Raw genomic sequence first — 23933 nt, 5'->3', positions numbered from 1 at the left:
GTATTGTAGCTGTAGGATATGTTTGAATAGCTAATGAGGCTTACATGATAGAGCATTTTCAAATCTCACAAATCTTTCACTGTACAGCAGTATTAGCAGGGGTGGATAAATAACACCATGGAACAGGGCTTACAAATCCCAGGAACCACAGCTTCTAGAATTTTACATGTTAAATAATCCTAAAAAGTTGAAACCATGTATATCACAACCACCTTTGATTGACTCCTAAAAACACTGGCTCTCTCAGGAATGAACACCAGCTCAATAACTTGTTAGCATATTCTATGTCAATGATGCTTTTCACAGAGATCAACTCTCCTGAAGTGTATTAGTCTGATCCAGCTGAATATGGTCAGTCCAGCCCTGAAATACTAGTCAATCCCTCTCTTATCAAGGAACATGGCAATCCCACATCAATTTGGCCGCCTTCAATGTGCCTCGTCAGTGAGATGCATCCATATTCCTCTAAGCACATTGGGCAAGGAGGTGGTCACATCTAGTTGCCCCTTTCTTCCTTAGGTAGACTACATCCATACAGAAAGAGAAGCACACTCTCAGTAACAAACACCAGTTCAATAGTTTGTTATATGGCTATGGTCTGTCTGTGTATGTAAATAAAATAGTAAATCTGTGTATACTTTATCTTTACTGGGTCCCCCCCCCTTTTTTTTCTTCAATATTTTCGAGTGGTTTATAAGCCATTTGATGGTAAAGAATAAGAAGGGGAAAATACTGTTATATCAGTTAGTGCTTCAGGGAACAACTGAGATTATTTTCTTTTTTGGCACATACTCCAAAGCTGTTGGGAATGCTAACTAATACATGTATTGAGCAGACAAACAGGTTATAAAAGAGAGCTGTATATGTTTTATATTTTGTTTCTTGAGAATTAGGGCATGTTGGTTTGTGAAGGTCTGATGTAGGAGCCCTTGTTTTATTTTATGTCATTTAATCAGGGTCCATGATGTGTCAGATATGTAATGTATAAGGTGGCGTAAAAAACTTGCCGATTCCTTTTTAGTACAGTTTGAATATGTATATACGTTCCTATTTTTTCAGTATTTGTTTATAATGTAATAATTATATTACAGGGGAATGGTATTGTTATAAATACGTGTGTGTATTGATTTCTCCAACATAGGTGTGTCCGGTCCACGGCGTCATCCTTACTTGTGGGATATTCTCTTCCCCAACAGGAAATGGCAAAGAGCCCAGCAAAGCTGGTCACATGATCCCTCCTAGGCTCCGCCTTCCCCAGTCATTCTCTTTGCCGTTGTACAGGCAACATCTCCACGGAGATGGCTTAGAGTTTTTTGGTGTTTAAATGTAGTTTTTATTCTTCAATCAAGAGTTTGTTATTTTAAAATAGTGCTGGTATGTACTATTTACTCTGAAACAGAAAAGAGATGAAGATTTCTGTTTGTAAGAGGAAAATGATTTTAGCAACCGTTACTAAAATCGATGGCTGTTTCCACACAGGACTGTTGAGAGGAATTAACTTCAGTTGGGGGAAACAGTGAGCAGACTTTTGCTGCTTGAGGTATGACACATTTCTAACAAGACTTGGTAATGCTGGAAGCTGTCATTTTCCCTATGGGATCCGGTAAGCCGTTTTTATTAAATAAGAATAAAGGGCTTCACAAGGGCTTTAAAGACTGGTAGACATTTTTCTGGGCTAAAACGATTGATATATAAGCATTTTTAATACTTCATAGTTTTGAGGAGTTATTTTATTCTTGGGAATTATGTAAAATAACCGGCAGGCACTGTATTGGACACCTTTTTCACTGGGGGCCTTCTCTAATCATAGGCAGAGCCTCATTTTCGCGCCTCTATTGCGCAGTTGTTTTTGGGAAGCAAGACATGCAGATGCATGTGTGAGGAGCTCAGATACATAGAAAAAGCTTACTGAAGGCGTCATTTGGTATCGTATTCCCCTTTGGGCTTGGTTGGGTCTCAGCAAAGCAGATACCAGGGACTGTATAGGGGTTAAATATAAAAACGGTTCCGGTTCCGTTATTTTAAGAGTTAAAGCTTTCAAATTTGGTGTGCAATACTTTTAAGGCTTTAAGACACTGTGGTGAAATTTTGGTGAATTTTGAACAATTCCTTCATACTTTTTCACATTTTCAGTAATAAAGTGTGTTCAGTTTAAAATTTAAAGTGACAGTAACGGTTTTATTTTAAAACGTTTTTTGTACTTTGTTATCAAGTTTATGCCTGTTTAACATGTCTGAACTATCAGATAGACTATGTTCTGTATGTGGGGAAGCCAAGGTTCCTTCTCATTTAAATAGATGTGATTTATGTGACACAAAATTTAGAGAAAATGATGCCCAAGATGATTCCTCAAGTGAGGGGAGTAAGCATGGTACTGCATCATCCCCTCCTTCGTCTACGCCAGTCTTGCCCACACAGGAGGCCCCTAGTACATCTAGTGCGCCAATACTCCTTACTATGCAACAATTAACGGCTGTAATGGATAATTCTATCAAAAACATTTTAGCCAAAATGCCCACTTATCAGCGAAAGCGCGACTGCTCTGTTTTAGAAAATACTGAAGAGCATGAGGACGCTGATGATATTGGTTCTGAAGTGCCCCTACACCAGTCTGAGGGGGCCAGGGAGGTTTTGTCTGAGGGAGAAATTTCAGATTCAGGGAAAATTTCTCAACAAGCTGAACCTGATGTGATTACATTCAAATTTAAATTGGAACATCTCCGCGCTCTGCTTAAGGAGGTGTTATCTACTCTGGATGATTGTGAGAATTTGGTCATTCCAGAGAAATTATGTAAGATGGACAAGTTCCTAGAGGTCCCGGGGCCCCCCGAAGCTTTTCCTATACCCAAGCGGGTGGCGGACATTGTAAACAAAGAATGGGAAAGGCCCGGCATACCTTTTTGTCCCTCCCCCTATATTTAAGAAATTGTTTCCTATGGTCGACCCCAGAAAGGACTTATGGCAGACAGTCCCCAAGGTCGAGGGGGCGGTTTCTACTCTAAACAAACGCACTACTATCCCTATAGAAGATAGTTGTGCTTTCAAAGATCCTATGGATAAAAAATTAGAGGGTTTGCTTAAAAAGATGTTTGTTCAGCAAGGTTACCTTCTACAACCAATTTCATGCATGGTTCCTGTCACTACAGCAGCGTGTTTCTGGTTCGATGAACTAGAAAAGTCGCTCAAAAAAGATTCTTCTTATGAGGAGATTATGGACAGAATTCATGCTCTCAAATTGGCTAACTCTTTTACTTTAGACGCCACTTTGCAATTGGCTAGATTAGCGGCGAAAAATTCAGGGTTTGCTATTGTGGCGCGCAGAGCGCTTTGGCTAAAATCTTGGTCAGCGGATGCGTCTTCCAAGAACAAATTGCTTAACATACCTTTCAAGGGGAAAACGCTGTTTGGCCCTGACTTGAAAGAGATTATTTCTGATATCACTGGGGGTAAGGGCCACGCCCTTCCTCAGGATAGGTCTTTCAAGGCTAAAAAGAAACCAAATTTTCGTCCCTTTCGCAGAAACGGACCAGCCCCAAGTGCTACATCCTCTAAGCAAGAGGGTAATACTTCTCAAACCAAGCCAGCCTGGAGGCCAATGCAAGGCTGTAACAAAGGTAAGCAGGCCAAGAAACCTGCCACTGCTACCAAGACAGCATGAGATGTTGGCCCCCGATCCGGGACCGGATCTGGTGGGGGGCAGACTTTCTCTCTTCGCTCAGGCTTGGCAAGAGATGTTCTGGATCCTTGGGCGCTAGAAATAGTCTCCCAAGGTTATCTTCTGGAATTCAAGGAGCTTCCCCCAAGGGGGAGGTTCCACAGGTCTCAATTGTCTTCAGACCACATAAAAAGACAGGCATTCTTACATTGTGTAGAAGACCTGTTAAAAATGGGAGTGATTCATCCTGTTCCATTAGGAGAACAAGGGATGGGATTCTACTCCAATCTGTTCATAGTTCCCAAAAAAGAGGGAACATTCAGACCAATCTTAGATCTCAAGATCCTAAACAAGTTTCTCAAGGTTCCATCGTTCAAAATGGAAACCATTCAGACAATTCTTCCTTCCATCCAGGAAGGTCAATTCATGACCACGGTGGATTTAAAGGATGCGTATCTACATATTCCTATCCACAAGGAACATCATCGGTTCCTAAGGTTCGCCTTTCTGGACAAGCATTACCAGTTTGTGGCACTTCCATTCGGATTAGCCACTGCTCCAAGAATTTTCACAAAGGTACTAGGGTCCCTTATAGCGGTGCTACGACCAAGGGGCATTGCAGTAGTACCTTATTTGGACGACATACTGATTCAAGCGTCGTCCCTACCACAAGCAAAGGCTCATACGGACATTGTCCTGGCCTTTCTCAGATCTCACGGGTGGAAAGTGAACGTAGAAAAAAGTTCTCTATCTCCGTCAACAAGAGTTCCCTTCTTGGGAACAATTATAGACTCCTTAGAAATGAGGATTTTTCTGACAGAGGCCAGAAAATCAAAACTTCTAAGCTCTTGTCAAGTACTTCATTCTGTTCCTCTTCCTTCCATAGCGCAGTGCATGGAAGTAATAGGTTTGATGGTCGCGGCAATGGACATAGTTCCTTTTGCGCGAATTCATCTGAGACCATTACAACTGTGCATGCTCAGTCAGTGGAATGGGGATTATACAGACTTGTCTCCGACGATACAAGTAGATCAGAGGACCAGAGATTCGCTCCGTTGGTGGCTGACCCTGGACAACCTGTCACAGGGGATGAGCTTCCGCAGACCAGAGTGGGTCATTGTCACGACCGACGCCAGTCTGGTGGGCTGGGGCGCGGTCTGGGAACTCCTGAAAGCTCAGGGTCTTTGGTCTCGGGAAGAATCTCTTCTCCCGATAAATATTCTGGAACTGAGAGCGATATTCAATGCTCTCAAGGCTTGGCCTCAGCTAGCAAAGGCCAAATTCATACGGTTTCAATCAGACAACATGACGACTGTTGCGTATATCAACCATCAGGGGGGAACAAGGAGTTCCCTGGCGATGGAAGAAGTGACCAAAATCATTCAATGGGCGGAGACTCACTCCTGCCACTTGTCTGCAATCCACATCCCAGGAGTGGAAAATTGGGAAGCGGATTTTCTGAGTCGTCGGACATTTCATCCGGGGGAGTGGGAACTCCATCCGGAAATCTTTGCCCAAATTACTCAATTGTGGGGCATTCCAGACATGGATCTGATGGCCTCTCGTCAGAACTTCAAGGTTCCTTGCTACGGGTCCAGATCCAGGGATCCCAAGGCGACTCTAGTAGATGCACTAGTAGCACCTTGGACCTTCAACCTAGCTTATGTATTCCCACCTATTTCCTCTCATCCCCAGGCTGGTAGCCAGGATCAATCAGGAGAGGGCATCAGTGATCTTGATAGCTCCTGCGTGGCCACGCAGGACTTGGTATGCAGACCTGGTGAATATGTCATCGGCTCCACCATGGAAGCTACCTTTGAGACAGGACCTTCTTGTTCAAGGTCCGTTCGAACATCCGAATCTGGCCTCACTCCAACTGACTGCTTGGAGATTGAACGCTTGATTTTATCAAAGCGAGGGTTCTCAGATTCTGTCATTGATACTCTTGTTCAGGCCAGAAAGCCTGTAACTAGAAAAATCTACCATAAAATATGGAAAAAATATATCTGTTGGTGTGAATCTAAAGGATTCCCATGGAACAAGATAAAAATTCCTAAGATTCTATCCTTTCTTCAAGAAGGTTTGGAGAAAGGATTATCTGCAAGTTCTTTGAAGGGACAGATTTCTGCTTTATCTGTTTTACTTCACAAAAAGCTGGCGGCTGTGCCAGATGTTCAAGCTTTTGTTCAGGCTCTGGTTAGAATCAAGCCTGTTTACAAACCTTTGACTCCTCCTTGGAGTCTCAATTTAGTTCTTTCAGTTCTTCAGGGGGTTCCGTTTGAACCCTTACATTCCGTTGATATCAAGTTATTATCTTGGAAAGTTTTGTTTTTGGTTGCAATTTCTTCTGCTAGAAGAGTTTCAGAGTTATCTGCTCTGCAGTGTTCTCCTCCTTATCTGGTGTTCCATGCAGATAAGGTGGTTTTGCGTACTAAACCTGGTTTTCTTCCGAAAGTTGTTTCTAACAAAAACATTAACCAGGAGATAGTCGTGCCTTCTTTGTGTCCGAATCCAGTTTCAAAGAAGGAACGTTTGTTGCACAATTTGGATGTAGTTCGTGCTCTAAAATTCTATTTAGATGCTACAAAGGATTTCAGACAAACATCTTCCTTGTTTGTTGTTTATTCTGGTAAAAGGAGAGGTCAAAAAGCAACTTCTACCTCTCTCTCTTTTTGGCTTAAAAGCATCATCAGATTGGCTTATGAGACTGCCGGACGGCAGCCTCCTGAAAGAATCACAGCTCATTCCACTAGGGCCGTGGCTTCCACATGGGCCTTCAAGAACGAGGCTTCTGTTGATCAGATATGTAAGGCAGCGACTTGGTCTTCACTGCACACTTTTACTAAATTTTACAAATTTGATACTTTTGCTTCTTCTGAGGCTATTTTTGGGAGAAAGGTTTTGCAAGCCGTGGTGCCTTCCATCTAGGTGACCTGATTTGCTCCCTCCCATCATCCGTGTCCTAAAGCTTTGGTATTGGTTCCCACAAGTAAGGATGACGCCGTGGACTGGACACACCTATGTTGGAGAAAACAGAATTTATGTTTACCTGATAAATTACTTTCTCCAACGGTGTGTCCGGTCCACGGCCCGCCCTGGTTTTTTAATCAGGTCTGATAATTTATTTTCTTTAACTACAGTCACCACGGTATCATATGATTTCTCCTATGCAAATATTCCTCCTTTACATCGGTCGAATGACTGGGGAAGGCGGAGCCTAGGAGGGATCATGTGACCAGCTTTGCTGGGCTCTTTGCCATTTCCTGCTGGGGAAGAGAATATCCCACAAGTAAGGATGACGCCGTGGACCGGACACACCGTTGGAGAAAGTAATTTATCAGGTAAGCATAAATTCTGTTTTCCCCTTATTTTGTGTGTTCACTTTATCATGACACTTAGTGCAAGGTAGTTCTATTAACTGTCTCAATACTTTGCTTTTCCCCTGATCTCTTAAAAGGTACACTCTTATATTAATTAAAAAAACCACTTTGTTGTTATGATCCACATATACATTTTATTTATACTAGGCAGTCTTATGACAATCTTTAAAAACATAAACTTTCTTCTTTTTTTTTTTTTAATTACTAAAAATACACCGGTGTCTAAATATATTATGTCTCCTTTGAGACTCTATTCATAAAACCTTCTCATTTGGTAACTTTTACTTATTACATACTATCATAAAATTTCTTTCATAAAGATAGTTATACAATCTTATAATTTGATACAATATTTTGGCAGTGTTCCGTAAGAAATATTTTGACCACTTTGGCTTATTCTATTGCACAAGTACAATCTTATTATTTTGATACAATATTTTAACAATGTTTCGTTGGAAATATTTGATCACTTTTGACTTGTTTCTATTAAGCAGTGTTTCGTTAGGAATGATTTTGCAATTCTGCTTAAATATTAAATACTAAATACCATCTTCAATGTGTTTGGATTGTCTTTAGGGAAAATGTGCAAATGCAATGTCCTTTTTTAAGGTGTATTATGGCTTCTCAGGTTTTTTTATTCTAAGAAATGGTATTTGGTTACGATACTTCGTATTGGCAGTAGGAGGAAGTTCATTTAAAACCCATATAGCAGTATTGGCTTTTTTTCCAAAAAACTGAGTTTACATACGTGTTTTTTTTTTTACTTTTCCTTGTTCTTCTTCCTGTAAACAGTGCACTTTTTCGATAAGATGCTTTCCCCCAGGTAGATAAAATCCGGTAGTGCTCTGTGTCTTCCAGCCTCTGTTTTTACCGGACAAAAGAATTGGGGATTCAGACTCTCCTGCGGGTACTGCTGGTCTGTATCAACTTGCTCCCCTTGTGAGAAAACTCACGGACTTCTTGTCAACAGTCGTAATTCTCTCCCCGTTTCTGTGCCTGGCAAAGTAACCGGAGCTAGTAGTAATCAATCCGTTCTTCACGATTTTTGGTATACCGGATTTCTAGGTAAAAGCAGCGTGTAGCTGATAGTTTGCTTTTAGGTTTCTACGCGTTTCGGCTGGTCAGCCTTTTTCAAAATACCTGAAATGGTCGATTCTGTACCTTTTTTAAAGCCTAGTTTTTACCGCCTTCTTGTTAACCGTTTCTTTGCCAGTTCTTTTTGCAAATGTCATTATTTCTTATTTTTGCCCATTTCTCATATATGTATACACTTTAAAATAGGGAACTTATATAATTACATACTATAGAGAAGGAACAAACTTTGATTTTTCTGTTTCTTTACAGGATGTTATTTATAGTTAATTTTTTATGTTCTTATCCTAAAATTTACCCTGAGATATATTTGAATAGTTATTCCATGCTTTAATTATCTATTTATAGCTGTCTGGTTGTTTCCTTAAATTCCCTTTTTTGATCAATTTCATTTAGTTAGAATATGTTCAATTTTAGATGTTTTGAACTGTCCTGAATGCTTATATTTGTAATTTATTTCTAATCTCATTAGCCAATACTAATGTTTATATTTATTCTTCCTTTGTATCTATAAATTTGGGCACTAATATTCTAGTCCATTTTAGTAAAAAAATAAATTAAAAAAATGATAATTTCTAATGGAGAAATTTAAATAAATGATATTTTGTTAGATATTTTCTGGAAATGCATATAAATTTACCTTCTGTGTCTATTTCGTTTATTATCAATATTGTGTTCAAATATATGTAATTCTATAAAGTATTAGCTGATGTTGTTATCTAAATATTGAGTTTAGGTCTAGTTCACTATTAAGTCCTTTTCGGTATAATGTGCCCATTGTGTAAATAAATTCCGCTTCTTGGTGCAGTAATTTCTTTTCTATGTTACCACCCCTCCCATCTTCCTTTACTTTTTTAATGCCCCAATATGTAATTTCTTTTATATTTCCCTTGTGATGTACCTTAAAATGTGTATATAATCTAGTGTTATCCTTTTCTAGTTCAATGCTGCTAATGTGCTCTCTGATCCTGTCTTTGAGTCTCCTACTCGTTTGGCCCAAGTACTGTAGTTTACATTAACATTGCAATAAATATATTCTATTTCTATCCGTGCATCTGATTATATCACCAATTTCTAATGTTTTGTTTGTGGTGGTAGATTTTACTTTACTAGTTTTAGTGCTGTATTTGCATGACTTACAGTCATGGCAAGGGAAAACCCTGCTAGCTTCTTACCCTTTAAGTCACATTGTCCATTTGATAATCTAGGTTTTATATTCACTGGGTGATGGTATGTTTTTCAAGTTTCTTGCTTTTTTGAAAATTATATCTGGTTTGTGTTTAAATCTCTTACCAATCAGTGGGTCACTTCTAGCTAGGTGCCAATGTTTTTTAATAATGCTTTGAATTTGTCTGTTGTGCCGAAAAGGTTGTGATAAAAGGAATGTTAAATGTGTCCCCATTTTCCATTTTGTTATTTCTTTATGACCATTTTGTAGTAATTCTTCTCTTTCTATTTTTCTCACTTTGTTTTTTGTATCTATTATTTTAGTTAGATTGTAACCTTTCTCCTCAAATCTTTCCTGTAAAATTAATGATCATTTATCATAGTCTGATATATCAGTGCAATTTCTTCTGATGCTAGAGAATTGCCCTTTTGGTATATTTTGTTTCCATTTGTCATGGTGTGACGGCTTTTATAGTCAATATAGTTATTGGCATCCACTTTTTAAAAAAGTAGTGGTTGTGATCTTATCAAGTATTTTTATCTCCAGATCCAGAAAACTGATGTTATGTTTGCTTGATTCATGAGTGAATCTAAGCCCTAAGTCATTATTTAAATCTTCTATGAATTGTTCAAACAGTCCTTGATCTCTTCTCCAGATGATGAACACATCATCTATAAAATGCTTTATAGAGCACGAGATTCCGCACCCCATGGGTGGTGTTGACAAAAAATTTCTTCAAAGTGTCAGACAAATAAATTTGCATAACTGGGTATGAATCTCGTGCCCATAGCTGTTCCTCTCATTTATAGGTAGTATTTACCATTGAATTTAAAATAATTGTTACGCAGAATAAAGTACATACAGTCTAAAATAAATCCTCGTTGTGTGTCAGACATATCTATATCTTTCTTTATGTATCTTTCAGTGGCTTCTAGCCCTTTTGAGTGTTCTATACAAGTATATCATTATCCAAATAGTAACCAAATACTGTTTCTTAGAATAAAAAACCTGAGAAGCCACACAATACACCTTAAAAAAGGACATTGCATTTGCACATTTTCCCTAAAGACAATCCAAACACATTGAAGATGGTATTTAATATTTAAGCAAAATTGCAAAATCATTCCTAACGAAACACTACTAAGGGCTAGATTTATCAAGCCCCTGCGGCAGCAAGTTCTCACAAGAACTTGCTCGCCGTGATTTATCAAGCAGCGGTCACCAGACCGTTGCTTCCCTAACATATTCGCCACCTCTATTGTGGCGAAATTAAATCTCCTCGGTCGAGTCCGACCGAGGAGATTGACAGCTCCTGCCCACGCGTAATTGGCTGTGCGCGGGCAGGGGGCGGGATTGCATGCGAGCGCAACATTGTGCTCGTGTGCAATGTTAATTACCTGCGGGTAATTTTGCCCCGCCATATGCGCCCCTGTACGCCTCAGCGTTGATAAATTTAGCTCTTAATAGAAACAAGTCAAAAGTGATCAAATAATTCCAACGCAACATTGTTAAAATAATGTATCAAAAAAATATTGTATGAATAGAATAAGCCAAAGTGGTCAAAATATTTCTTACGGAACACTGCCAAAATATTGTATCATAAATTATAAGATTGTATATTTATGAAAGAAATGTTATGATAGTATGTAATAAGTAAGTTACCAATTGAGAAGGTTTTATGAAGAGAGTCTAAAAGGAGACATAATATATTTAGACACTGGTGTGTCTTTAGTAATTTAAAAAAAAAAATATTTATGTTTTTAAAGATTGTCATAAGACTGTCTAGTATAAAAAAAATGTATATGTGGATCATAACAACAAAGTGTTCTTTTAATTAATATAAGAGTGTACCTTTTTAGAGATCAAGGGAAAAGCAAAGTATTGAGACAGTTAATAGAACTACCTTGCACTAAGTGTTATAAATACGTGTGTGTATTGATTTTCCCTTATTTTATGTGTTCACTTCATCATAACAATACCATTCCCCTGTAATATAAATATTACATTATAAACAAATACTGAAAAAAATAGGAACGTATATACATATTCTAAACTGTACTAAAAAGGAATCGGCAAGTTTTTTGCGCCACTTTATACATTACATATCTATTTCTATAAACCAGTGGGATAAGTTTATTAAAGGTGAGCAAGATTCCACTATTGATCAGGACAAGTAATAAACACTCCATGATGTGTCAGGTTTTTCCTGCCAGGATGCAGACCAAGCTTTCAAGCTGTGTACAGTCTGCCATTATATTTTAATGGTATTCTCAAAAGATAAGGTAAAATATCATTAAGATGCACACGAATATTTTCTGAAGAAATGTGCAACTGATTTTGTGACAAACTTAGTTTTCCATTTTGTCTGTCAAGTAATCATGAGTTAGCTGCTGAATTATGCAAATGTCACAGGGACGACACTGTTCCCAGAATTGTTGTAAATCTCCAAAATAGTTTGCTTTAGAATAAATTAGTTTTGAGAAATGGTTTGTGGTCCTGAGTAAAACTTTTTTTCTTCTGTTATGTGTGATCAGTCCACGGGTCATCATTACTTCTGGGATATAACTCCTCCCCAACAGGAAATGCAAGAGGATTCACCCAGCAGAGCTGCATATAGCTCCTCCCCTCTACGTCAGTCCCAGTCATTCTCTTGCACCCAACGACTAGATAGGATGTGTGAGAGGACTATGGTGATTATACTTAGTTTTTATGACTTCAATCAAAAGTTTGTTATTTTACAATAGCACCGGAGCGTGTTATTACTTCTCTGGCAGAGTTTGAGGAAGAATCTACCAGAGTTTTTTACTATGATTTTAACCGGAGTAGTTAAGATCATATTGCTGTTCTCGGCCATCTGAGGGAGGTAAAAGCTTCAGATCAGGGGACAGCGGGCAGATGAATCTGCATTGAGGTATGTAGCAGTTTTTATTTTCTGAATGGAATTGATGAGAAAATCCTGCCATACCGTTATAATGACATGTATGTATACACTTCAGTATTCTGGGGATGGTATTTCACCGGAACTACTCTGTTAAAAGTCACTAATCCTTTTAATAAGTATTTATCATGTTAAACGTTTTTGCTGGAATGTAGAATCGTTTACATTTCTGAGGTACTGAGTGAATAAATATTTGGGCATTATTTTCCACTTGGCAGTTGTTTGGTTTTAATTGTGACAGTTTCGTTTCTCTTCACTGCTGTGTGTGAGGGGGAGGGGCCGTTTTTGGCGCTCTTTGCTACGCATCAAAAAATTCCAGTCAGTTACTCTTATATTTCCTGCATGATCCGGTTCATCTCTGACAGATCTCAGGGGTCTTCAAACTTCTTTGGAGGGAGGTAGATTCTCTCAGCAGAGCTGTGAGAATTTTATATTGACTGTGAATAAAAACGTTGCTCTGTAATTTTTATGTCAAATTTAATTATTGTTATTTTTCTAATGGGAACAAACCTTTGCTAAAAGTTGTGTTGTTTTAAAGTTTGATGCTATAACTGTTTTTCAGTTCATTATTTCAACTGTCATTTAATCGTTTAGTACCTCTTTGAGGCACAGTAAGTTTTTCTTCTGTTATGTGTGATCAGTCCACGGGTCATCATTACTTCTGGGATATAACTCCTCCCCAACAGGAAATGCAAGAGGATTCACCCAGCAGAGCTGCATATAGCTCCTCCCCTCTACGTCAGTCCCAGTCATTCTCTTGCACCCAACGACTAGATAGGATGTGTGAGAGGACTATGGTGATTATACTTAGTTTTTATGACTTCAATCAAAAGTTTGTTATTTTAAAATAGCACCGGAGCGTGTTATTACTTCTCTGGCAGAGTTTGAGGAAGAATCTGACAGAGATTTTTTACTATGATTTTAACCGGAGTCGTTAAGATCATATTGCTGTTCTCGACCATCTGAGGGAGGTAAAGGCTTCAGATCAGGGGACAGCGGGCAGATGAATCTGCATTGAGGTATGTGGCAGTTTTTATTTTCTGAATGGAATTGATGAGAAAAGCCTGCCATACCGTTAAAATCACATGTATGTATACACTTCAGTATTCTGGGGATGGTATTTCACCGGAACTACTGTGTTAAAGGTCACTAATCCTTTTAATAACTATTCTCATGTTAAACGTTTTTGCTGGAATGTAGAATCGTTTACATTGCTGAGGTACTGTGTGAATAAATATTTGGGCATTATTTTCCACTTGGCAGTTTTTTGCTTTAATTGTGACAGTTTCGTTTCTCTTCACTGCTGTGTGGGAGAGGGAGGGGCCGTTTTTGGCGCTCTTTGCTACGCATCAAAAAATTCCAGTCAGCTACTTTTATATTTCCTGCATGATCCGGTTCATCTCTGACAGATCTCAGGGGTCTTCAAACTTCTTTGAAGGGAGGTAAATTCTCTCAGCAGAGCTGTGAGAATTCTTATAGTGACTGTGTATAAAAAACGTTGTTTTGTTTTCTTATGTACAAATTTAATTAGTGTTGTTTTTTACTAATGGGAACAAACCTTTGCTAAAAGTTGTGTTGTTTTAAAGTTTGATGCAATAACTGTTTTTTCAGTTCATTATTTCAACTGTCATTTAATCGTTAGTACCTCTTTGAGGCACAGTGCGTTTTTTTGCTAAAAAAGATTATAACCAAGTTGTAAGTTTTTTTGCTAGTGTGTTAAACATGTCTGACTCAGAGGAAGATATCTGTGTCATTTGTTCCAATGCCAAGGTGGAGCCCAATAGAAATTTATGTACTAACTGTATTGATGCTACTTTAAATAAAAGTCAATCTGTACAATGTGAACAAATTTCACCAAACAGCGAGGGGAGAGTTATGCCGACTAACTCGCCTCACGCGACAGTACCTGCATCTCCCGCCCGGGAGGTGCGTGATATTTTGGCGCCTAGTACATCTGGGCGGCCATTACAGATAACATTACAAGATATGGCTACTGTTATGACTGAAGTTTTGTCTAAATTACCTGAACTAAGAGGCAAGCGTGATCACTCTGGGGTGAGAACAGAGTGCGCTGACAATGCTAGGGCCATGTCTGATACTGCGTCACAGCTCGCAGAGCATGAGGACGGAGAGCTTCATTCTGTGGGTGACGGTTCTGATCCAAACAGATTGGACTCAGATATTTCAAATTTTAAATTTAAATTGGAGAACCTCCGTGTACTACTAGGGGAGGTCTTAGCAGCTCTCAACGATTGTAACACTGTTGCAATACCAGAGAAACTGTGTAGGTTGGATAAATACTTTGCGGTACCGGCGAGTACTGACGTTTTTCCTATACCTAAGAGACTAACTGAAATTGTTACTAAGGAGTGGGATAGACCCGGTGTGCCGTTCTCACCCCCTCCAATATTTAGAAAGATGTTTCCAATAGACGCCACCTCTCGGGACTTATGGCAAACGGTCCCCAAGGTGGAGGGAGCAGTTTCTACTTTAGCTAAGCGTACCACTATCCCGGTGGAGGATAGCTGTGCTTTCTCAGATCCAATGGATAAAAAATTAGAGGGTTACCTTAAGAAAATGTTTGTTCAACAAGGTTTTATATTACAACCCCTTGCATGTATCGCGCCGATTACGGCTGCGGCAGCATTTTGGATTGAGTCGCTTGAAGAGAACCTTAGTTCCTCTACGCTAGACGACATTACGGACAGGCTTAGAGTCCTTAAACTAGCTAATTCTTTCATTTCGGAGGCCGTAGTACATTTAACCAAACTTACGGCTAAGAACTCAGGATTCGCCATACAGGCACGCAGGGCACTGTGGCTAAAATCCTGGTCAGCTGATGTTACTTCTAAGTCCAAATTACTTAATATACCTTTCAAGGGGCAGTCCTTATTCGGGCCCGGTTTGAAAGAAATTATCGCTGACATTACGGGAGGTAAGGGCCACGCCCTACCTCAAGACAAGGCCAAAGCTAAGGCTAGACAGTCTAATTTTCGTCCCTTTCGGAATTTCAAAACAGGAGCAGCATCAACCTCCACTGCACCAAAACAGGAAGGAGCTGTTGCTCGTTACAGGCAAGGCTGGAAGCCTAACCAGTCCTGGAACAAAAGCAAGCAGGCCAGGAAACCTGCTGCTGCCCCAAAGACAGCATGAACCGAGAGCCCCCGATCCGGGACCGGATCTAGTAGGGGGCAGACTCTCTCTCTTCGCCCAGGCCTGGGCAAGAGATGTTCAGGATCCCTGGGCACTAGAGATCATATCTCAGGGATACCTTCTAGACTTCAAATTATCTCCCCCAAGAGGGAGATTTCATCTGTCAAGGTTGTCAACAAACCAGATAAAGAAAGAAGCGTTTCTACGCTGCGTACAAGATCTGTTAACAATGGGAGTGATCCATCCGGTTCCGTGGTCGGAACAAGGACAAGGGTTCTACTCAAACCTGTTTGTGGTTCCCAAAAAAGAGGGAACTTTCAGGCCAATCTTAGATTTAAAGACTCTAAACAAATTCCTAAGAGTTCCATCGTTCAAAATGGAAACTATTCGGACAATCTTACCCATGATCCAAGAGGGTCAGTACATGACCACAGTGGATTTAAAGGATGCTTACCTTCACATACCGATCCACAAAGATCATCACCGGTATCTAAGGTTTGCCTTCTTAGACAGGCACTACCAGTTTGTAGCTCTTCCATTCGGATTGGCTACGGCTCCAAGAATCTTCACAAAGGTTCTGGGTGCCCTTCTAGCGGTACTAAGACCGCGAGGGATTTCGGTAGCTCCGTACCTAGACGACATTCTAATACAAGCTTCAAGCTTTCAAACTGCCAAGTCTCATACAGAGTTAGTTCTGGCATTTCTAAGGTCGCATGGATGGAAAGTGAACGAAAAGAAGAGTTCTCTCTTTCCTCTCACAAGAGTTCCATTCTTGGGGACTCTTATAGATTCTGTAGAAATGAAGATTTACCTGACAGAAGACAGGTTAACAAAACTTCAAAATGCATGCCGCGTCCTTCATTCCATTCAACACCCGTCAGTAGCTCAATGCATGGAGGTGATCGGCTTAATGGTAGCGGCAATGGACATAGTACCTTTTGCACGCCTACACCTCAGACCGCTGCAATTATGCATGCTAAGTCAGTGGAATGGGGATTACTCAGATTTGTCCCCTACTCTGAATCTGAATCAAGAGACCAGAAATTCTCTTCTATGGTGGCTTCATCGGCCACACCTGTCCAGGGGGATGCCATTCAGCAGGCCAGACTGGACAATTGTAACAACAGACGCCAGCCTACTAGGTTGGGGCGCTGTCTGGAATTCTCTGAAGGCTCAGGGACTATGGAATCAGGAGGAGAGTCTCCTTCCAATAAACATTCTGGAATTGAGAGCAGTTCTCAATGCCCTTCTGGCTTGGCCCCAGTTAATAACTCGGGGGTTCATCAGGTTTCAGTCGGACAACATCACGACTGTAGCTTACATCAACCATCAGGGAGGGACAAGAAGCTCCCTAGCAATGATGGAAGTATCAAAGATAATTCGCTGGGCAGAGTCTCACTCTTGCCACCTGTCAGCAATCCACATCCCGGGAGTGGAGAACTGGGAGGCGGATTTCTTGAGTCGCCAGACTCTTCATCCGGGGGAGTGGGAACTTCATCCGGAGGTCTTTGCCCAAATACTTCGACGTTGGGGCAAACCAGAGATAGATCTCATGGCGTCTCGCCAGAACGCCAAACTTCCTCGCTACGGGTCCAGATCCAGGGATCCGGGAGCAGTTCTGATAGATGCTTTGACAGCACCTTGGAACTTCAGGATGGCTTATGTGTTTCCACCCTTCCCGCTGCTTCCTCGATTGATTGCCAAAATCAAACAGGAGAGAGCATCAGTAATTCTAATAGCACCTGCTTGGCCACGCAGGACTTGGTATGCAGATCTAGTGGACATGTCATCCTGTCCGCCTTGGTCTCTACCTCTAAGACAGGACCTTCTGATACAGGGTCCATTCAAACATCAAAATCTAACTTCTCTGAAGCTGACTGCTTGGAAATTGAACGCTTGATTTTATCAAAACGTGGTTTTTCTGAGTCGGTTATTGATACCCTGATTCAGGCTAGGAAGCCTGTTACCAGAAGGATTTACCATAAAATATGGCGGAAATACCTATACTGGTGCGAATCCAAAGGTTACTCCTGGAGTAAGGTTAGGATCGCTAGGATATTGTCTTTTCTACAAGAAGGTTTAGAAAAGGGTTTATCAGCTAGTTCATTAAAGGGACAGATTTCAGCTCTGTCCATCTTGTTACACAGACGTCTGTCAGAAAATCCAGACGTCCAGTCCTTTTGTCAGGCTTTAGCTAGGATCAAGCCTGTGTTTAAAGCTGTTGCTCCACCATGGAGTTTAAACTTAGTTCTTAACGTTTTACAGGGTGTTCCGTTTGAACCCCTTCATTCCATTGATATAAAAATGTTATCTTGGAAAGTTCTGTTTTTAATGGCTATTTCCTCGGCTCGAAGAGTCTCTGAGTTATCAGCCTTACATTGTGATTCCCCTTATCTGATTTTTCACTCAGACAAGGTAGTTCTGCGTACTAAACCTGGGTTCTTACCTAAGGTAGTCACTAACAGGAACATCAATCAAGAGATTGTTGTCCCATCCTTGTGTCCAAATCCTTCTTCAAAGAAGGAACGTCTTTTACACAATCTGGATGTAGTTCGTGCCCTCAAGTTCTACTTGCAGGCAACTAAAGATTTTCGCCAAACTTCTTCCTTGTTTGTCGTTTACTCTGGACAGAGGAGAGGTCAAAAAGCTTCTGCTACCTCTCTCTCTTTTTGGCTTCGTAGCATAATACGTTTAGCCTATGAGACTGCTGGACAGCAGCCTCCTGAAAGAATTACAGCTCACTCCACTAGAGCTGTGGCTTCCACTTGGGCCTTTAAGAATGAGGCCTCTGTTGAACAGATTTGCAAGGCTGCAACTTGGTCTTCGCTTCATACTTTTTCCAAATTTTACAAATTTGACACTTTTGCTTCTTCGGAGGCTATTTTTGGGAGAAAGGTTCTTCAGGCAGTGGTTCCTTCTGTATAATGAGCCTGCCTATCCCTCCCGTCATCCGTGTACTTTTGCTTTGGTATTGGTATCCCAGAAGTAATGATGACCCGTGGACTGATCACACATAACAGAAGAAAACATAATTTATGCTTACCTGATAAATTCCTTTCTTCTGTTGTGTGATCAGTCCACGGCCCGCCCTGTTTTAAGGCAGGTAAATATCTTTTAAATTATACTCCAGTCACCACTTCACCCTTGGTTACTCCTTTCTCGTTGATTCTTGGTCGAATGACTGGGACTGACGTAGAGGGGAGGAGCTATATGCAGCTCTGCTGGGTGAATCCTCTTGCATTTCCTGTTGGGGAGGAGTTATATCCCAGAAGTAATGATGACCCGTGGACTGATCACACAACAGAAGAAAGGAATTTATCAGGTAAGCATAAATTATGTTTTTGCTAAAAAAGATTATAACCAAGTTGCAAGTTTATTGCTAGTGTGTTAAACATGTCTGACTCAGAGGAAGATATCTGTGTCATTTGTTCCAATGCCAAGGTGGAGCCCAATAGAAATTTATGTACTAACTGTATTGATGCTACTTTAAATAAAAGTCAATCTGTACAATTTGAACAAATTTCACCAAACAGCGAGGGGAGAGTTATGCCGACTAACTCGCCTCACGCGGCAGTACCTGCATCTCCCGCCCGGGAGGTGCGTGATATTATGGCGCCTAGTACATCTGGGCGGCCATTACAGATAACATTACAAGATATGGCTACTGTTATGACTGAAGTTTTGTCTAAATTACCAGAACTAAGAGGCAAGCGTGATCACTCTGGGGTGAGAACAGAGTGCGCTGACAATACTAGGGCCATGTCTGATACTGCGTCACAGCTTGCAGAGCATGAGGACGGAGAGCTTCATTCTGTAGGTGACGGTTCTGATCCAAACAGATTGGATTCAGATATTTCAAATTTTAAATTTAAATTGGAGAACCTCCGTGTATTACTAGGGGAGGTCTTAGCAGCTCTCAATGATTGTAACACCGTTGCAATACCAGAGAAACTGTGTAGGTTGGATAAATACTTTGCGGTACCGGCGAGTACTGACGTTTTTCCTATACCTAAGAGACTAACTGAAATTGTTACTAAGGAGTGGGATAGACCCGGTGTGCCGTTCTCACCCCCTCCAATATTTAGAAAGATGTTTCCAATAGACACCACCACTCGGGACTTATGGCAAACGGTCCCTAAGGTGGAGGGAGCAGTTTCTACTTTAGCTAAGCGTACCACTATCCCGGTGGAGGATAGCTGTGCTTTTTCAGATCCAATGGATAAAAAATTAGAGGGTTACCTTAAGAAAATGTTTGTTCAACAAGGTTTTATATTGCAACCCCTTGCATGTATCGCGCCGATTACGGCTGCGGCAGCATTTTGGATTGAGTCTCTGGAAGAGAACCTTAGTTCATCTACGCTAGACGACATTACGGACAGGCTTAGAGTCCTTAAACTAGCTAATTCATTCATTTCGGAGGCCGTAGTACATTTAACCAAACTTACGGCTAAGAACTCAGGATTCGCCATACAGGCACGTAGGGCGCTGTGGCTAAAATCCTGGTCAGCTGATGTTACTTCTAAGTCCAAATTACTTAATATACCTTTCAAGGGGCAGTCTTTATTTGGGCCCGGTTTGAAAGAAATTATCGCTGACATTACAGGAGGTAAGGGCCACGCCCTACCTCAAGACAAAGCCAAAGCTAAGGCTAGACAGTCTAATTTTCGTCCCTTTCGGAATTTCAAAACAGGAGCAGCATCAACCTCCACTGCACCAAAACAGGAGGGAGCTGTTGCTCGTTACAGGCAAGGCTGGAAGCCTAACCAGTCCTGGAACAAGAGCAAGCAGGCCAGGAAACCTGCTGCTGCCCCAAAGACAGCATGAACCGAGAGCCCCCGATCCGGGACCGGATCTAGTGGGGGGCAGACTTTCTCTCTTCGCCCAGGCCTGGGCAAGAGATGTTCAGGATCCCTGGGCGCTAGAGATCATATCTCAGGGATACCTTCTAGACTTCAAATTATCTCCCCCAAGAGGGAGATTTCATCTGTCAAGGTTGTCAACAAACCAGATAAAGAAAGAAGCGTTTCTACGCTGTGTACAAGATCTGTTATTAATGGGAGTGATCCATCCGGTTCCGCGGTCGGAACAAGGACAAGGGTTCTACTCAAACCTGTTTGTGGTTCCCAAAAAAGAGGGAACTTTCAGGCCAATCTTAGATTTAAAGATTCTAAACAAATTCCTAAGAGTTCCATCGTTCAAAATGGAAACTATTCGGACAATCTTACCCATGATCCAAAAGGGTCAGTACATGACCACAGTGGATTTAAAAGATGCTTACCTTCACATACCGATTCACAAAGATCATCACCGGTATCTAAGGTTTGCCTTCTTAGACAGGCACTACCAGTTTGTAGCTCTTCCATTCGGATTGGCTACGGCTCCAAGAATCTTCACAAAGGTTCTGGGTGCCCTTCTGGCGGTACTAAGACCGCGAGGGATTTCGGTAGCTCCGTACCTAGACGACATTCTAATACAAGCTTCAAGCTTTCAAACTGCCAAGTCTCATACAGAGTTAGTTCTGGCATTTCTAAGGTCGCATGGATGGAAAGTGAACGAAAAGAAGAGTTCTCTTTTTCCTCTCACAAGAGTTCCATTCTTGGGGACTCTTATAGATTCTGTAGAAATGAAGATTTACCTGACAGAAGACAGGTTAACAAAGCTTCAAAATGCATGCCGTGTCCTTCATTCCATTCAACACCCGTCAGTAGCTCAATGCATGGAGGTGATCGGCTTAATGGTAGCGGCAATGGACATAGTACCTTTTGCACGCCTACACCTCAGACCGCTGCAATTGTGCATGCTAAGTCAGTGGAATGGGGATTACTCAGATTTGTCCCCTACTCTGAATCTGAATCAAGAGACCAGAAATTCTCTTCTATGGTGGCTTTATCGGCCACACCTGTCCAGGGGGATGCCATTCAGCAGGCCAGACTGGACAATTGTAACAACAGACGCCAGCCTACTAGGTTGGGGCGCTGTCTGGAATTCTCTGAAGGCTCAGGGACTATGGAATCAGGAGGAGAGTCTCCTTCCAATAAACATCCTGGAATTGAGAGCAGTTCTCAATGCCCTTCTGGCTTGGCCCCAATTAACAACTCGGGGGTTCATCAGGTTTCAGTCGGACAACATCACGACTGTAGCTTACATCAACCATCAGGGAGGGACAAGAAGCTCCCTAGCAATGATGGAAGTATCAAAGATAATTCGCTGGGCAGAGTCTCACTCTTGCCACCTGTCAGCAATCCACATCCCGGGAGTGGAGAACTGGGAGGCGGATTTCTTGAGTCGCCAGATTTTTCATCCGGGGGAGTGGGAACTTCATCCGGAGGTCTTTGCCCAAATACTTCGACGTTGGGGCAAACCAGAGATAGATCTCATGGCGTCTCGCCAGAACGCCAAACTTCCTCTCTACGGGTCCAGATCCAGGGATCCGGGAGCGGTTCTGATAGATGCTTTGACAGCACCTTGGAACTTCGGGATGGCTTATGTGTTTCCACCCTTCCCGCTGCTTCCTCGATTGATTGCCAAAATCAAACAGGAGAGAGCATCAGTGATTCTAATAGCGCCTGCATGGCCACGCAGGACTTGGTATGCAGATCTAGTGGACATGTCATCCTGTCCGCCTTGGTCTCTACCTCTAAGACAGGAGCTTCTGATACAGGGTCCATTCAAACATCAAAATCTAACTTCTCTGAAGCTGACTGCTTGGAAATTGAACGCTTGATTTTATCAAAACGTGGTTTTTCTGAGTCGGTTATTGATACCCTGATACAGGCTAGGAAGCCTGTTACCAGAAGGATTTACCATAAAATATGGCGTAAATACCTATACTGGTGCGAATCCAAAGGTTACTCCTGGAGTAAGGTTAGGATCGCTAGGATATTGTCCTTTCTACAAGAAGGTTTAGAAAAGGGTTTATCAGCTAGTTCATTAAAGGGACAGATTTCAGCTCTGTCCATCTTGTTACACAGGCGTCTGTCAGAAAATCCAGACGTCCAGGCCTTTTGTCAGGCTTTAGCTAGGATCAAGCCTGTGTTTAAAGCTGTTGCTCCGCCATGGAGTTTAAACTTAGTTCTTAACGTTTTACAGGGTGTTCCGTTTGAACCCCTTCATTCCATTGATATAAAATTGTTATCTTGGAAAGTTCTGTTTTTAATGGCTATTTCCTCGGCTCGAAGAGTCTCTGAGTTATCAGCCTTACATTGTGATTCTCCTTATCTGATTTTTCACTCAGACAAGGTAGTTCTGCGTACTAAACCTGGGTTCTTACCTAAGGTAGTCACTAACAGGAATATCAATCAAGAGATTGTTGTTCCATCCTTGGGTCCAAATCCTTCTTCAAAGAAGGAACGTCTTCTACACAATCTGGATGTAGTTCGTGCCCTCAAGTTCTACTTGCAGGCAACTAAAGATTTTCGCCAAACTTCTTCCCTGTTTGTCGTTTATTCTGGACAGAGGAGAGGTCAAAAAGCTTCTGCTACCTCTCTCTCTTTTTGGCTTCGTAGCATAATACGTTTAGCCTATGAGACTGCTGGACAGCAGCCTCCTGAAAGAATTACAGCTCACTCCACTAGAGCTGTGGCTTCCACTTGGGCCTTTAAGAATGAGGCCTCTGTTGAACAGATTTGCAAGGCTGCAACTTGGTCTTCGCTTCATACTTTTTCCAAATTTTACAAATTTGACACTTTTGCTTCTTCGGAGGCTATTTTTGGGAGAAAGGTTCTTCAGGCAGTGGTTCCTTCTGTATAATGAGCCTGCCTATCCCTCCCGTCATCCGTGTACTTTTGCTTTGGTATTGGTATCCCAGAAGTAATGATGACCCGTGGACTGATCACACATAACAGAAGAAAACATAATTTATGCTTACCTGATAAATTCCTTTCTTCTGTTGTGTGATCAGTCCACGGCCCGCCCTGTTTTAAGGCAGGTAAATATCTTTTAAATTATACTCCAGTCACCACTTCACCCTTGGTTACTCCTTTCTCGTTGATTCTTGGTCGAATGACTGGGACTGACGTAGAGGGGAGGAGCTATATGCAGCTCTGCTGGGTGAATCCTCTTGCATTTCCTGTTGGGGAGGAGTTATATCCCAGAAGTAATGATGACCCGTGGACTGATCACACAACAGAAGAAAGGAATTTATCAGGTAAGCATAAATTATGTTTTTTTTTTTGTCATATTTAAAGAGAAACATCCTAATCTAATTCTACTATAAAGTTTTGTCCCTGGGTATCCCACACACGTGTATTTCCCGTTTATTTCAGTATCTATTTCATTAAGCTATTATTTAATCATGCTTAAAATGTATCATCTTTTTTTTATAATAGGTTGGTGCTTTCATACACTTTTTTTGTTGTGTTTATTCTTTATTATAAATAAAGTTTGTTTTAAAGTTTATCTATCCTGTATGTTTCAAACTCCTTAGTGATAAATGCAGGGCATCTTTGCCTTGTGTGCAATTGCACTTTGCTTGCTATATTGTAGTGAAGTTTGTGTACATTGAATTTAAACTGAAGAATGTAAAATGTTTTAAGCAACTTTAAGAAG

At 41.2% G+C, this 23933-nt stretch overlaps 1 protein-coding gene across 1 annotated transcript in view; it reads left to right on the top strand.

Annotated features, from left to right (window-relative positions):
- Positions 1–23933, top strand: part of DIPK2A (divergent protein kinase domain 2A) — a 158605-nt gene that overhangs the window by 79140 nt on the left and 55532 nt on the right. The window lies entirely within an intron of this gene.

Source organism: Bombina bombina, chromosome 4 (genome assembly GCF_027579735.1).
Source record: "Bombina bombina isolate aBomBom1 chromosome 4, aBomBom1.pri, whole genome shotgun sequence".
Classification (NCBI taxonomy): domain Eukaryota; kingdom Metazoa; phylum Chordata; class Amphibia; order Anura; family Bombinatoridae; genus Bombina; species Bombina bombina.
This window is presented reverse-complemented; position numbering and strand designations above follow the sequence as displayed.